General features: G+C 43.8%; 1 protein-coding gene across 2 annotated transcripts in view; it reads left to right on the top strand.

Annotated features, from left to right (window-relative positions):
• The first annotated feature begins 341 nt into the window (after positions 1-341).
• Positions 342-17626, top strand: part of PDZD2 (PDZ domain containing 2) — a 324153-nt gene continuing 306868 nt past the window's right edge. The window contains exon 1 of one of the 2 annotated variants that reach the window (XM_034442438.3): positions 342-851. The gene's annotated coding sequence lies outside the window, so the exon portion shown is untranslated. The remainder of the gene's footprint in view (positions 852-17626) is intronic. The other variant, XM_034442437.3, reaches the window with a different exon arrangement.

Here is a 17626-nt window from a genome sequence, read left to right as displayed (position 1 = left end):
CGGTAGAAGAGGAGGGTCTCCTTGCTCGAGCAGGGGGGTCGGACTAGATGACCTCCGAGGTCCCTTCCGACTATCAAGAGTAGATAGTCGGAAGGGACTACTTAGTAGATAGTCATTCCAGGCTGAACGTAGAATCTCATTCTACGCTCAGCCTGGAATGAAGCGCCGGCCGCAGCCGCTCATCCCTCTCTTCACTCGAGAGACGGAACCGCGCGAGTGTCCGGCGCGGCCGGAGTGGGTGAGTGGGTGGGCTGAAGCCTCGCTCCGGCGTGTCACTCAAAGAGGGTTTCTCCGCCCCACCAATGAGGACTCTTCTCTACTTCTCTCCCCCCCTCCCCCCCGTCCGCCTCCCGCCTCGGCGAGCGCCCGGCGACGTCCCCGCCCCCTCTTCGCTGGGGCAGGCGGGCCGCTCTCGCCTTGAATGAACGCCGGAGGGAAGGCGAGCGGGCGAGCGGGCGAGCGCCGGATCGGCTGCGGGGGAAAAACGAAGCGAAGTGCGAGAGGTGGGGAGGAGGGCGGAGGACCTCGGCGCTGCCCTTTCACCTCGCCCACCTTTCGCTCGGGAGGAAGAGGAGGAGGAGGAGGAGGAGGAGGAAGGCTGGGCGGCCGCCACAGAGCCTTGCCCTCCCGAGAAGGGGCGCGCGCGCGTCGCGCGGCCAAACTGACGGGGGGGTCTCGCGGCTTTATCCCGGCTTGGAAGGCGCCAATCTCCGGGTTCCACACCCCCCCCCCCCACACACAACCCCCGCCCCGCACCCCGGCTGTGTGGAGCAGGTGAGAGAGAGAGAGAGAGAAAGAGGCCGCCCGGGGCTCTGCGAAGGAGTCGGGACACGGGAGGCGAGGACGCCTCGGTAAGCCTTGGGACCGCTCGGGCTGGGAGAAGCGGCTGCGACGGGTCGGGGCGTCGGAGCGCTGGGCTGGCTGGCCCCGAGTCGTTTGCCTCCCTCCCTCCCTCCCTGCGCCCGGTTGGGACTGGGATGACTGGAGCCCCCCTGGGTGGCGAAGGGAGGGAGGGCGGTCCTGGCCGGGCCCCCTCCGCGCCCTCGCTTGGAATCTGCCCCGGCTGTCAATTTCGGGAGCGGGTGAAAAGCCCGGCGAGGGCTGGACGGCGTGGTCGCCTTTTATTCTTGAAAACTAGTTTTGAGTTGCGCGCCAAAGACCCGAGCCGCCTCTGGGAGGAAGGAGAAGCCCCCGTCCCGGGAAAGGAGGGTTCCTGCCTCAAAATGATCGCGGCGGCTCCCCTTCACCTTCTCCGGCCGAATTGGGCTGCAGGGTCTCCCGCCGTTTCCCGGACGCGTTTTAAACTTTCGAGGTCAGAAACCCACGATGAGCCAGGGGGCTGGCTGGGGATGATGGGAGGTGAGGTCCGAGCCAGCGGCGGGATGTGGGGAGAGAGAGAGAGAGAGAGAGAGGGATCTCTGCGCTGATCCAGAAAGAGCTTTCCCAAGCTGGAGCATCGCCGCTGACTCCGAAGGGACCAAAAGGCACACTTGTTCTGCCGGCGGCGAGTGATGGGCATTGTAGTCCGGCATCTAAGGGGCACGTGGGGTTGGGAAAAGAGGGGCAGCCCGCTTTCCCACCCACCGCCCTTCGGCTCCCACCCAGGCCAGGGTGTGTGAGCGGCCAGCGGCTGGTCGAGAGGAGAAAAGCAGCTGCTGCAACTTGTCAGGATCCGAAGCGAAGGCTTGGCTCCCTCCCTCCCTCCTCCTTCCCTTCAGAAGAGCGGCAGCTGCCAGCGGCTCTTTGCCCTTCTTTGCCCACCCGGCTGCCAGCTGCCACGGGCAGAAAAAAAAACTGGGTTGCCTCGTTGAGCCTGGAAGGGGACTTGCGCTTGGGCTGTGCGGCTCTGCAAGGAAGAAGGGTGGGCAGAGATTTAATGGGGGTGGGGGTGGGTGGGAGAACCTGCTCTTCTCTAAGCAGATTGTGGGCTTAGCCAGTGCAACTCACACTCCCTGAGCTGGCATGTTTTCTAGCAGAACACAAAGTCTGTAGAGATTTTTTATTTATTTATTTATTTATTTATTTATTTATTTATTTATTTATTTATTTATTTATTTATTTATTTATTTATTTATTTATTTATTTATTTATTTATTGAATTTCTATACCGCCCTTCTCCCGAAGGACTCAGGGCAGTGAACAGATTAAGATTTCATATACATTATATATAGATAGATAGATAGATAGATAGATAGATAGATAGATAGATAGATAGATAGATAGATAGATATAGATATAGATATAGATATAGATATAGATATGCATATTCTTTCTAGCCAGGTTTTACCTACGTAAACTAAGTTGTTCTGCAGCTCTGGTTGTGTGAAATCTCATTCACAAGCTTCAGGGCTTTTGTGAATGAGATTTCACACAACCAGAGCTGCAGAACAACTTAGTTTACGTAGGTAAAACCCGGCTAGAAAGAATATGCACATAAAAGCCTACGAAAAAGAAAAAGACATATCTATATCTATCTATCTATCTATCTATCTATCTATCTATCTATCTATCTATCTATCTATCTATCTATCTATAAAAACAGTAAATAATAAATTGAGTCAACTTGGTGTATCTGCTAAGACCTTGGCATAGAATTTAGATGTTTATGCTAGCCCTGCTTATTGAAACAGAAAGGTCTTCAGGGCACATCGGAAAGTGCGAAGATCTGGGATTATTCGTATTCCAGGGGGTATTTTGTTCCAAAGAGTAGGTGCCCCCACAGAGAAGGCTCTCTCCCTTGGAACTACTAGACAACATTGTTTTAATGATGGTACTATGAGTAGGCCTACTCTGTGAGAGCGTATTGGTTGGTGGGAGGTTATCTGTTGCAGCAGATTCTCAGTCATCCAGGTCATGGGTGTCCCAAAGGTGTTTTTTTTTCCCAGGAGGCAACTGTGCTTCCTTGGTTTTTTCTTCTTTTTCTTTGAGGACGTTTTGCTTCTCGTCCAAGAAGCTTCTTCAGCTCTGACTTGGATGGTGGGGAATGGAAGGATTTATATTCCTTGCAGACCGCTGGTCATTTGCATCCTTTTAGAGGGTCGTTGAAGCTCTTGGAGGGTTATCTGTGTCTTTAGGGTTACCTGAGTAGTGCTTAATTTATTTATTTTATTTATTGGTTCGATTTATATGCCGCCCTTCTCTGGAGACTCAGGGCGGCTTACAATGCGTTAAGCAATAGCCTTCATACTTTTGTATATACCTGCTTGGTAGGGCTTTCGGGGCCCCCCTAAGCGGTGTTCTTTTTTATACAAAGTCAGCTTATTGCTCCCACAATCCGGGTCCTCATTTTACCCACCTCGGAAAGATGGAAAGCTGAGTCAACCTTGAGCCTGGTGAGATTTGAACTTGTAGTAATTGCAGGCAGCTGGCAGCTAAGTGCTACTTAACAGCACTTTAGTCCGCTGCGCCACCAAGGCTCCTTAATGGTCCCTGTAGTCTGCAATTTTCTAGCAGACGTTTCATTGCCCATCTAGCACTGATGATGTTACTTAGTTTGCGTAATAATGGAACGTCTGCAAGGAACGACCAACCTCAGAAAGCAGGGGATTAGACTAGATGACCCAACTCTGTTATTCTAATTCTATTCTTAAATTTTGTCTAGTGCTTATGACAAGTAAGCATCAAGGACCCCTCATTTCAACCCTGACCCACAAATATTCTCCTTTATTGGAACTCACACACCCTTTCTGGGGCTTCTTTTAAGCTCCATGGGATGCCAGGAATGGAGTTCCAGACTGGGAAAATCCCATCTGCTCATTAAAGCACTGAATACATCTTTAGTCCAACTGTTCTTGTAGGAGGCTCATTCTCCATGATCCCAAATGAGTCTTCTTCTGAACCCAGTTGGGGGTTTACCTCTTTCCTTTCATAGCTGTTCAGGAGATGGGCCAGTTTTAGGACTTCATCAGGTACACTTGGGCGGCCAAATGAGGAGAGACCCACCAGATATCATGTGACTACATTTTTTTCTTCCTGGTGTTTCCTGAAAGTTCAAGGTCTGCTTTTTTGGGGTGTGTGTGTCAACCCAGAGTTGATCCATTGGTTGCCACAGGAATTGATTGAACAGCTTGTCATCCAGCTTAAACTCCTGGGCTGAAAGAGCAGGAGTGGCCCAACCAGCTTTCATGCCTAAAGTGGGACTAGAACTCTCAGTCTCCTGGTTTTTAGCCTGATGCCTCAACCACTAGACCTGTGATGGTGAACCTATGGCATGTGTGCCAGAGGTTGCATGCAGCGCCCTTTCTGTGGGCACGCGAGCTGTCACCCCAGTTCAGTTTCACCGCTCATGTACGCATGCCTCCCACTAGCCAGCTGGTCTTTGGGTCTCTGCCGCACATGCACGGGGGGACATGTGCGGTGTGTGTGTGCATGCACAAGGGGTGGGGGGCATGTGTGGGGCATGCGCGGGGTACGGGGTGCATGTGCGCATGCGTGAGAGGCTGGGGGTGTGCGGGGGGCATGTGTGCAAGTGCGGGGGCATGCAGGGGGCACGCAGGGGGCACGTGTATGCACAGGGGGGCAGGGGGCATGCATGGGGGCCGCACACACTTTGCATTTTGGGGGTTCGGGCACGTGCTTTTGGCATTCGGTCTGGAAAAGGTTAGCCATTACTGCACTAGACCAAAGTGGCTTTCTGCCATTGTATTACAATACAGATAGAAATATGCAGGGTCCTTGTTTAGCCAAAGGGGGGGGGGGAAGAGGTCAGGAACCAGTGATTCCATTATCTGTGAAACAGAGGGGCTCCCTTGTTGCTGCGCCTCCCAGGAAGTTGTGCAATGACTCTGAAACGCCCCTCCACTCAAGGTGGGAGGGGGCTTTGCATTAACGTGTTTATTTCTGTGCTGCAGATAAATCAGTACCAGACCACAGTATATGCAAGCTGCCGATGAAGCAGGTTTGGCTTATTGAAACTGGCCCTGTTATTACTACATACTTAATGCAATGGTATGTGAGAATGACCTTGGGAAACAGGGCAAGGAGACGCAACCAAGGAAACAATCGGATAAAAGGCAGCTGCAGTAGGAATGTAGGTGGGACAAGAGGCTCAGAGGAGACCCTCCTAGTTTTGGGGCTGCAAAGAAGAAGGAGGGAGAGAGAGAAAGAGAGAGAGAGAGAATGAAAGAGAAGTGCTTCAGTCTTGCAAAATTCTGTTAATGTAACCCTACAATAAAGTAGAATTAGCTAATCTGCTCATGTTTCCTGTCTGGTCTACCTCCTAAGGTGGACTTTTAATGAGTACACAAAGTAGAAGTGGTTGGTGTAGTAGATTGTGCAAACACTCTCTTAACCCAGGCAGACAATCCTACAAACTCTATTTATTTATTTGTATCCTGCCTTTACAAATACAAATATGTGGAAAACATATTTAATACACCGTCCTCCTCCTATTTTCCCTACAACAACAACAACGTCTCTGCAAGGTGCATTGGGCTGAGAAAGAATGACTGGCCCAAGATCACCCAACTGGCTTTCATGGCTAAGAAGAAGGATCAAACTCACAGTCTCCCACTTTCTAGCCGGGTATCTTAACGACTAGACCAAACTGGCTCCGTATAAAAATACAAACTGTAATTTTCCGGTGGTGATGATAATGATCCTGGTTGCTTCAGTATGGGACTTTTGGTTTTATTTTTAAAATCTATTTATGAATCAAATTTGCATGCCACCCCGACTTCCAGCAACTTTGATTGTGGCTATCCTGAAAGAGAGAAGAGAATGGCAGGGATTTGGAGAGTTCTTTGCGGTGACTCTGGGCATTCAAAATATGGCTGCTTCAGCAATGATTGCTGAGTGTCTGCAGTTGTGTTGCTGAGGCACAAAGCTGTCCCATGCCCAGAAGAGCACGAGACTTGGTCAGTGGTGTTACCAAACATAAACAGTGTTTGCTTGATGTACCTTGATTGACTGATTTATTATTTGTATTAAGGCATTGGTATTTTAATGGAGGGATATGTGCAGAGGTGGTATTCAGCCGGTTCGGGAGAACTGGTAGCAGAAATTGCAGGTGGGCCCGCCCCCTGGCTCTATGCATCCTATTTGGGCACATTTTTGAGGCATGCGCTCACATCTGCGAACTGGTAGGGAAAGTAAGTGAATACAACCCCTGGATATTTGGAGAAGCAGCATAAGGTATGGAATAGCTTATTAAACTATAACTTAAAATGCATGCTTACTGCCCTGTATCAGGGGCGATGGAAAGATTCATTTGGTTCATTTTGTTGCAATTGTGGTGCAGATATGCACCATATTATTAATCACATTGTGCAAAATTTCCCATGATGTGCGTTCTCTGGTTCCCTATAACAGGGCTGTCAAACTCAAGGCCTGGGGGCCGGATCTGGCCCGCAGGGTGCTTAGATCTGGCCCACGGGGCCAACCTGGAAACAGCGAAGGACCGGCCCGCGGTGCCTCTGCCAGCAGAAACGGAGCTCACGAGGGCCATGTGTGTTCCTCCCGAACTCTGTTTTCGCTGACAAAGAGTTGCAGGCAGTGGTGGAATTCAAATTGTTTTACTACTGGTTCTGTGGGCATGGCTTGGTGGGTGTGGTGTGGCTTGGTGGGCATGGCAGGGGAAGGATACTGCAAAACCTCCATTCCCACCCCACTCCAGGGGTGCAAAATCTCCATTCTTACCCCAGTCAGGGCCCAGCCAGAGGTGGTATTTACCGGTGCTCCAAACTACTCAAAATTTCCGCTACTGGTTCTCCAGAACCTGTCAGAACCTGCTGAATAGCACCTCTGGTTGCAGGAGGCTGTCGCAGCTGAAAACGGAGCTTGGGAGCTCGTTTTCACTGACAGAGAGCTCAGGCCTCACAGGCGCCCCCAACATGAGTGACGTTGAGCTGGCCATGCCCACCCTGGCCCCCCAAGATCAAACACAACCCTAATGCGGCCCTCAATGAAATCAAGTTTGACACCCCTGCCCTAGGAGATCTGTACAAAGCTATGCCAGAGGCGATCACCTGGATAGCAGAATTGCACATCCAGCTGTGAAGCCATTGCGGTAGCCCCATAGAAGTTTTGCATATAATTACGTAGATTGTGTATATATGCTTCTGTTCTGTCATGTTCTCATCATATGTTAAATAATAACTGCTGAACTTCAGAAAGTATTGAATGCATGTTTTCCTTTTTGACTTACCTGTAGATATACTGTATGTTCTTCATATCGAGTTCCCATAACATGAATTTATACTGCAGCCCTGCGTGCCCCATTTTGTACAGGTAGTCCTCAACGTATGACCGTAACTGAGCCCAAAATTTCTGTTGTTAAGTCAGACATGTGTTAAGTGAGTTTTGCCCCATTTTATGACATTTCTTGCCACAGTTGTTAAGTGAATCACTGCAGTTAAGTTAGTAACCCGGTTGTTAAGTGAATCTGGCTTCCTCATGGACTTTGCTTGTCGGAAAGTCACCAAGGAGGAGTCACATGACCGTGGGACACAGCAACCGTCATAAATATGAAGTATCTGAATTTTGATCACATGACCATGGGGATGTTGCAAAGGTGGTAACTGTGAAAAATTGGCATAAGTCACTTTCTTCAGTGTTGTAACTTTGAATGGTCGGTAAACGAACTGTTGTAAGTAGAGGACTACCTGTATTAAATTGTTGGGATATGAGATCTACAAGTGGCATTTCAAGTAACCTTCTGTAATATATTTGGGTTGGATTTAGTCAAAGGTCAAAAGTCTGTCTATTCAGGTGTTACTGTGCTTTGGCCAACCGTATACATGGTGTCAAAAGGAGATCACATGACCCTGGACACAGCAAAGGTCACAAATATGAACCAGTTGCCAAGCAGCTGAATTTGGATCACATGATCATGGGATTGTGGCAAAGGTCGTAATTTTGAAAAACGTCATAAGCAGGGGTGAAATGCTACCGGTTCGCACTGGTTCAGGTGAACCAGTAGTGATAAAAGCTACCGGTTCAGGCAATCAGGTAGTAAAAAAAAAAGCTACGGTTCAGACAAATCAGTATTTCTGACAATCAGCTGTGCCGCACAATTTATATTATATTTATATTACAAACCCATGCTTCGCATGGAGAAAGGACTCATTTGAAGGTAAGTAGAACAGCGAGGGAGGAGGGAACAGCTGTGCCGCACAATTTAGAGTATATTCGCTAGAAAGCAGGAAATCCTGCTTTCTAGTGAATCTAAATCATGCGGCACAGCTGTTCCCTCCCCCTCGCTGTTCCACTCACCTTCTTAAGCCTCTTTTTTCCACATGAAGCGCGTGTTTTGTGTGCACTGTGCATGCGTGCGTGTGTAGTGTGCATTTGGTGTGGACTGCGCATACGTGTTTACGCAACGTGCATTTGGCACACTGCACGCACAGCGTGCATTTGACATGCACTGTGCATACGTGCACACAGCATGCATTTGATGTGCACTGCATGTGCGTGTGCATCATGCATTTGGCACACACTGCGCACTGCAGGCAGCAAACCGGTGGCAAATTGTGGAGGATTTCACCACTGGTCATAAGTCACATTATTTCAGTGCCCTTGTAACTTTGAACGGTCATTAAACAAACTGTTGTAAGTTGAGGACTGCTTATACTTCTTGAAAAGTTCAGAAATTGCTGTTAAAAGCACTGAGGCTGGATCAGTCACAGGAGTTCAGCACCAGTTATATTTAAAAATGCCGTGAATTCACTTTCCTAGACTATAAAACTTCAGTTGGGACTCGAGGTCAGATTAGTGAAGCTTCCAGTCACAGAACGGGGTGAGTTACAAAACTGTCCAGATGTGCTTCTCCCTTGAACTGAGAAGCAGAAGAGAGAAAATTACAACTAAAGACCACATGCAAAATAATAATAATAATAGGGGAACATAAATCTGACATTAATCTATTGATGTGATGTCTGGAAAATACTTCAAAGGCCCAAACATTCTGTGTCTGACCTGATTCTTTAACAAAGAGTCTCAGAGGGACACCCAGCAGCAAACTTGCTGAAACAAATTATTATCAACCGACTTGATTCTTTTATCAGGAAGGAACTGCTCTGCCATTAAAAGTGCCAGATTAGCATAGCAAAGTATGAAAGATCGTTATCACAAAGTTATGAATGTTCTTATCTTAGCCATAATTTCGTTTTCCGGTCCCTGGATAACTTCTATCTTTTACATTTGATGCACTTTTTACCTTGCGTTTACAGTATTGCACCCCAAGCCCATAGAAACAGTCATTATTTTTTTGCCCAATTTTAAAGATTAACAAATAAACAATCCATTTTTACCAGAAGGTCAAAACTTGGGCTCCGTTCTCCCCAAAACGCACGACAGAGAATAATAAGCTTAAGTTAGATTCTGAAAGAATGCTTAGAAAAACTTTGTACATAGTAAATTAGTGTTCATGATGTAACCAATCTAAGTGCCAGAGCCAAAAAACGCATTAAGAGTTGTTAACCTAATCTTGCGTAGCTTCGTCTCTGGTAATATTGTACTACTAACTAGAGCATACAAAACATTTGCTAGACCAATTCTCAAATACAGCTCATCTGTCTGGAACCCGCACTGCATATCGCACATTAATACAATTGAACGAGTCCAGAAATATTTCACAAGAAGAGTCCTCCACTCCTCTGCTCGCAACAGAATACCTTATGCCACCAGGTTTGAAATTTTGGGCTTAGACAACTTAGAACTATAATGCCTTCGGTCTGACCTAAGCATAGTACATAAAATTATCTGCTACAATGTTCCACCTGTCAATGACTTCCTCAGCCTCAATCGCAACAATACACCAGCACACAATAGATACAAACTTAAGGTAAACTGCTCCAAACTCAATTGCAGAAAATACGACTTCAGCAACAGAGTGGTCAATGCCTGGAATGCACTTCCTGACTGTGTGGTTCCTTATCCAAACCCCCAAAACTTAAACCTTAGACTGTCTACTGTTGACCTCACCCCATTCCTAAGAGGTCTGTAAGGGGCGTGCATAAGAGCACCAACGTGCCTACCGTCCCTCTCCTACTGTCCTTTTTTATTCGTATTCCTTTTATGTATTCATAATCATGTTTATATATTTCATGTATTCATAATCATGTTTATACTTTTATCTGTAATCTTATATATGCGTGACAAAACAAACAAACAAAACACAAATAAATAAAAGTTACCCAGAGAGAGAGAGAGGATGGGCTTCACGGAATGTGTTCAGGCAGAGGATATCGGCCATCTGTAAGAGATTTAATTTGGATTTTTGTAGTAGACAGGGAGATAGACTCCGTGCACCTAAATGCTCCTTCCAACTCTATACAGATAGCCCTTGAGTTATATCTGTCATTGAGCCTGGCAATTATGGCAGTCAGGTGTGATGATCATAAAGCAAGTCACTTACATGACTGGACCCAATTTTACGATCTTTGTCACTGTGGTCATTAAGCAAACCCATTGCTTGCGATGGACCAGGTTTTGCTGGAAACCAAAAATAAATGTCAGTGTCTTGCAAATTGCAGTGATGTGACTTGGGGGACACGGCAAATGACCGTAAATGCAGACTGGTTGCCAAGAGCCCAAAATCAGTCATTTGAAACTGGCTCAGAAATAGCTTTCTTTGGGGTGGGGGAGGGTTTGCCATAACTTTGAATGGTTGCTTAGTAACTGGTCAAGAGTCAAGGACTACCTAGTATGTCTCTGTGGTATATATTGCAGACATAAGGGAGTAGAACCTGGTTCATGCTGTGTTCTAACATCACAGGGCAGCTTGGTCTCTTGTGCAAACCCTGCCAATTGTGATTTAATAAATCACAATGAAGTAAACCATGGCTTAACATGAAGCATGAACCTCCTCTGTCTGTCTGACTGGGTGAGTTCAGAGGAATAGGAAGGGCAGAACGATTTTTCGATCTGACCTACTAAAAATGTTTGCATTGAGTACATTATGAATGAGCATTATGAATGAAGTCATTTTCCATGTCTGTCATTCTAGATTTCTTCTTCACGGTACCATCGCTGAAGTGATACATATCCTCTCTTTATTTTGGTATAATAAAAGGGCTCAAGTAAAACAGACTGGCAGAAGTTAATGGGGAAATGACACAAGCCTTCATGACTATGGAAAGCTCCCAAGCTTCTTTTGTAGTGTTTCTCAACCTTGGGAACTTTAAGGCATGTGGACTTCAGCTTCCAGAATTCCTCAACTAGCATGAGTCCACATGCCTTAATAGAATAAAATAGAATAGAATAGAATTTTTATTGGCCAAGTATGTTTGGACACACAAGGAATTTGTCTCGGTGCATATGCTCTCAGTGTACATAAAATAAAAGATACGTTCATCAAGAATCATAAGGTACAACACTTAAAGTTCCCAAGGTTGAGAAATATTGCTCTATTATTGCAAGGCAAGACACCCACTCATCCCTTTCAATTATCACTTCTTAGCAACCAGTATTTAAGACTCACTGCTTATGATTCCAGCTATTCCTATTTGTATACATTAATAGCCTAATTCTGCATGATCCAGCACAGTCGTTTTTAAAACCATCCAGACTAGTTGCTGTTGCTACAACTGCTAGAAGTGAATTTGAACAGTTAAACTATTCAATAAAATACAGACTGAATTCAGGACTAGCTTGTAGCTTTGCATAAATCGCGTTAGGGTATAGTTTCCTTTGTGGTGCATATAAAAGCAAATGGATTCATTAAGTAACTCTTGATTCATTTAACCAGTGACTAACCCCATTGGCATGGACGTAACTAATGTGTACAGTGGGATTTACGCTCAGGTAACAACATCAAGGATTATGGTATTAGTGCCATCTTAAGCCAGAGACATCTAATTTACAATTCATCTTTTTCAAACAACATACATTATACTGACGCATGCTTCTTTATAGTCAAGATACATATATTAATTTGCAAGTGGTCATAGTTTGCATTCCTTGCTCACAACTTCAATAGAATAGAATAGAATGGAATGGAATGGAATAGAATAGAAAATGCTGCTATCCTTCCTTCTTTCCTCGTTCTTAAAGTCTCAGATCTTCAAATCACTTTTGTTGTTGTATGTGTGTACACTGAGAGCTTATACACCGAAGACAAATGTCCCATCACACTTTGCTATTCTATTCTATTCTATTCTATTCTATTCTATTCTATTCTATTCTATTCTATTCTATTCTATTCTATTCTATTCTATTCTATTATTTCATTTGAAATACCCAGTAGCTGCAGGGATGGCATTTGTAGACTATTAATTTCTTTTGATCAGTTAAGCTGGGATTGTAATTATTGCTTGCTGTATTGATGTGCTGAAATGTTGCTTTCATTTAAAGCAAGACTCCAAGTTCATTTTTTTCTTCTTTCTCTGTTTATAAATATTGAAGCAAATAAATACCTTTAATACCTTTGTTACACCTTGCTCTAGAACTGTAATGGCGAACCTAAGGCACACGTGCCACAGCTGGCACGCAGACCCCTCTCTGCGGGCACACGAGCTGTTGCCCAGCTCAGCTCCACTGCGCATGCATGCGCACGCTTCCTGCCGGCCAGCTGATTTTTGGGATGCCCGGGGGGTGGGGCGCAAGTGGGAGACGCGCGTGGATGCACAGGGAGGGATCACGTGCAGATGTGCGGGGGGCGGGGGTCATGTGTGGATGCGTGAGGGGTGGGGGAGCGCCCCCCCATGGCCCATTTTTGGGCCCAGGAGGCTGCAAGGAGGCCTGCTAGGCCCAAAATTGGATGCGGGGAGGGAAGGAACATGGAGGTCGTGTGTGCATGCGCAGGGGGGATGGAGGGAGCATGGGGGAGTCATGCGTGCATGCACGGGGGCGCATTGCATTATGGGTGCCAGCACGCACGCATGCTGTCATGCTCATACGTACACTTTCGGCACACAACAAGAAAAATGTTAGCCATCACTGCTCTAGGATAAAATCTAGGAAAGTTAAAACTGGGAGATTTTTTTCTCCTTTCTAATTGTGCATTTGACTTGACTCATTCCCCTACGTTTGGCGGGGGGTGTTTCTTCCCAACAAGTACAGCTTGACACAGGTTTAAATTTGGAGTTATGCAGTTATTTATACCAGACATTCCTGCAACACATTGGCAAATACATGCCACGTGAAGAGATATCATGAATTCTGAAGTAAGGTTAAGAGGTCGTGATTGGGAATTATGATAACAGCACCCAGACTGGATAACAGCCACTTTCATAACTCTCTGACCTTTTTGGTTGTTACTTTTCCCGTCTTGACTGAATGTGGCTCAGAGGCCTTTGGCATAAGCCAGAGTCCAAACTCTGGTTTTGTGTTTTGTTCTGATTAATGAATGGCTGGTTTATGCACAACAACTGTTAGTTCTTCAAGAAAATGTGGTTGGCTACACATGTAATTGCAAAATGTTGCTGATTTGCAGCATCTGAGCTGTTCTGTGCTGCCTTGATGGTAGGCTGGTGGGCATGCAAAGGAATTCTTTGAAAAACAAGGAGGCTGGGAAAATCTTAGTTCCAGGCACAGAGACTGGAACTGAAATTGGTATCAGGTTTTTGCATTTTAGTTTGGAAATTTACCTGATGGTGAGTGTAGTCTAGCAGGTTGTGTGAATGTGCTCAGTTAGTGATGCCAGTATTCAGAATTTACGTCATTTGATCCACTGAAGCCAAAAGCTTGTATATCACTTTTTTTTTAAAATTTTTGGGATTGGACATTTTTGTGAATCTGTGTTACATTCCAAATACACAATCTGCACAGGGAGTTTAATGATACTACACATGTATGGTCCTGAGCACCTGTATACTGCATGAGTCAGAAAGAGGGCTGTGAAAATATTTAGAGACCCCTCACATCTTGGACATAAATTGTTTCAACTTCTACCCTCAAAACAATGCTATACGGCATTGCACACCAAAACAGCTAGACACAAGGACAGTTCCCCCACCCCATGCCATCACTTTGCTAAACAATTAATTCCCACAACACTGTCAAACTATTTAGTAAGGCTGTATTACTATTCTTCTTCTTATCTTTCCTATTACCAATCACCGTTTGGTAGTTATATGACTATAACTTTGTTGCTTGTATCTTTATGATTTATATTGTTTTATTTAGTTTCCTAGTATGATTTATGTTGATTGTTTATTTAGTCTCCTATGACTATCACTAAGTGTTGTATCTTTTGATTCTCATCTTCATGATGAATGTATTTTTATGATGACTATGATCACAGTTTATCACTTATAGCTTTTATGTGCACTGAGAGCTTATGCACTGAAGACAAATTCCTTGTGTGTCCAGTCACACTTGGCCAATAAACTATTCTATTCTATTCTATTCTATTCTATTCTATTCTATTCTATTCTATTCTATTCTATTCTATTCTACCTATCTAGGAAAATCAACTCCCATAAGCCCAATCCAAAGAACCAATAGACTAGGATGATAGGTTCCCCAGTCCTTTAATTCAACTGAGTTTGGCTCATCATGTCCAATTCACTGCATGCTGCAACTATATCACTATATCAGAGGTCTCCAAACTTGGCAACTTTAAGACTTGTGGACTTTAACTCTCACAGTTCTTCAGCCAACCATTGTTTGAAAACTTCCAATTAATGGGAAGAAGCCACTCTATGTGGTAACCTATTTCATTGATTGGCAGCTCTTGTCAAGAGGTTCTTCCTAAGGTCTAATCTCTATCTACATCCTTGAAGTTTCACTCCATTAGTGCTAGTCTTACAGGTAGTCCTTGATTTACAACCATTCATTTAATGACCACTTGAAAAAAGTGATTTACAAACCGGTCCTTGCACTTAAGACTGTTGCAGCATCCCCACAGTCATATGATCAAAATTTGGGTGCTTGGCAACCAGTATGTATTTACAACGGTTGCAGCATCTTGGGGGTCATGTGACCATTATTTGTGACTTTCCCAGCCAACTTCCAACAAGAGAGGCAATAGAGAAAAGTGGATTTGCTTAACAACTGCAGGAATTAACTTCACTGTGGCAAAAAGCTTGTAAAACGGGCACTTCATAACTGCCTTGCTTAGCAATGGAAGTTTTGGTCCTAGTTGTGATCATATATCAAGGATTACCTGTACTTTCTGGAGCAAATCTAAATAAATCTGCACCTTCTACAACATGTTACCCCTTCAGATATTTGAAAACAGCTACCGTATCCTTTCTCAACTTCTCTTCAACAGACTAAATATACCTAGGTCTTTTAACTGTTCCTTGTAGGACTTGGTTTCCACGTCTTTCCCAAGTTCTTCATTCATATTCTCATAATACCGTATTTTTCAGAGTGTAAGATGCACCTTTTTCCCCCCAGAAAGAGAGTGAAAATCTGGGTGCATCTTATACTCTGAATGTAGCCCCACCCAGCCTCTCACACGGAGGTTTCAGAGAGTGAAAAAAGCATCAGAAATGAAGCGTCAGAAAAAAAGCCTCCAAACAGAGCTTCAGAAAAAAAGCCTCAGAAACAGAGCTTCAGAGGCTTTTTTTCTGAAGTTCTGTTTCAGAGGCTTTCAGAGGCAGAAAAAAAAGTTTTTTCTGTAACAGAGTTTCAGAAGTTTCAGAGGCAGAAAAATAAGCAAAAAAAAAAAAAAAAGCAAGGCACAGAGCTCACAACCAACAAACCTGTTGCTAAAATTCACCTGTGGGAACAGCTGATTGGGGGTATTCTGGGAGGCCGATCCACCCGCCAATCAGCTTTTTTCTTATTTTCCTCCCCAAAAACTAAGCTGCGTATTATACTCCAGTGTGTCTTATACTCCGAAAAATACAGTAGATCTCTGATGGATCCCCTGTTCCTGTTGATCAGGCTGGTGACAATTTAAAGCTTAACTCCACTCTCCAAGCCACGATAAAGTTAAACTTTCCAGGTTTGAAATTTCTCCTGGCTTTAATGATGGTGGTAATTTTAAAATTGCTCTCAGGACTATCAACTCTACTTGGAGAAGTGGAGGAGGCTGGGGAAACGTAACCAGACAGAACTCTTTTTTTAAAAATAAGGGATGATATGTATACTTCTTTCTGTAGCTGGCTAATAAAATCAGACAGCATGAAACATCTGGCAGCTTTTTCATGGGAGAAATATAGTTCAATGTATTATTAAATTCACCCACTTTTATAAGGCTTGATATACAAGGCTGTAAGCCTAAGAAGAAGGGGAAAAGAAAAGTTGCCAACAAACCACCAAAAACACCTTACTATCTAAAACCAAAATAAATACTCCTGAACTTCAAATACATTAAATTAAATCCATGGGAAGAAGAGGTTATATTAAGGCTCTGAAAGGCAATGATCTGGTTCAGAGTCTATTGTAAACCACGATTTGTAAATCTGGGTCACATTTACTGAATTCACACATTTTATTACACCAATGTTTTTCAAACTTGACAACTTTAAGATATGTGGCCTTCGATTGGCTGGGGAATTCTGGGTGTTGAAGTCCACACACCTTAAAAGTTGTCAAGTTTGAAAAAGACTGCTTTAAAAACCAGAGCACGACTCACAAACAGCAAAATCAGGGTTGATGGGGTTGCAAAAACAGCAAATGTGTCTACAAAAATAGCCACATCCATCATTTTAGTATGGTTTGGCCAATTGACTGAGTAAAACTGAATTTGTTACGCCTCCAGAGACGGATTGGGACAATTTGCCATAGCCAACTCACCATGGCCAACTCATTGCGGAGCAATGTAACAATTCTATTTAAATATTTACAATAAATTTAAAAATATTTTAATTTTTGCCATTCGCATTTCATTCTGTCCTTCCTTTTGCATCCTTTCTTTAATGATTCTATTCCAGTGTTTCTTTAATATTAGTGTAACTTTTGTCCTGCAGCAAGTTGACCGCGGTGAGTCCCCTCAGAGATGTCAGCAATGTCTTGAAATTTAAGTTGCTCCTCAAAAATAAAATATTCCTATCCATGTGAGAAGAATTCAAAGTTCTGAGTTCATTTTCTATCATGAATTATTCCCTGTCCTAAAGTTTCCTCTATTCGAATCTATTTTATGTATTCAGTTCATGCTTATACTTATATATATTACCTAATACATTCTTGACAAATAAAATAAAAATAATAAAAAATAACAAAAGAAAAGGTTAGTTCTTTATATCTGCCTAAGACGCTTGGCTTTTATTTCATACTGAGACATAATCTATTTTTGTGGCTAGAAAGAGTAGCAAAACTGAGAAAAAAAGTTTGTCTTGCCAGATTGGCTTTATTCTCTGACAGGGTGGATTTGATTTAAATCGAGTTGATTTAAATCACTATTTAAATCATGATTTAAATCACTAGTAAAAAGGCTTGATTTAAATCAACTCGATTTAAATCATAATTTTTAAAGAGCAACTGTCATCTCTGCTACTCCTTTGACCCACTGTTGACTCACCGATAGTCCCAGTGTTGCAGAATATACAGCCTCATGCTACATAACTAAGCTCCATTTCATGCTGAATAAACTAAATTATTTATGTATCTTAAATAGAAAACTATCTTATGATAGATTTTTACCTCAAAAGTTTTTTATTAAAATAAATTAGATAAAAATAAAAAAAATCTGATTTAAATCAAAAAAATCTGGTTTTTTTATTTTTTTAAAAAAATCATTGATTTTTATCCATCCTGTTCTCTGAACTGATGACAACTCTTAGACTCTGTGGAT

The sequence above is a fragment of the Pantherophis guttatus genome, chromosome 2 (genome assembly GCF_059756535.1).
Source record: "Pantherophis guttatus breed Tessera chromosome 2, ASM5975653v1, whole genome shotgun sequence".
NCBI classification, from domain to species: domain Eukaryota; kingdom Metazoa; phylum Chordata; class Lepidosauria; order Squamata; family Colubridae; genus Pantherophis; species Pantherophis guttatus.
The sequence above is the reverse complement of the archived record's forward strand: the minus strand, read 5'-3'. Positions and strand labels throughout refer to the sequence as shown.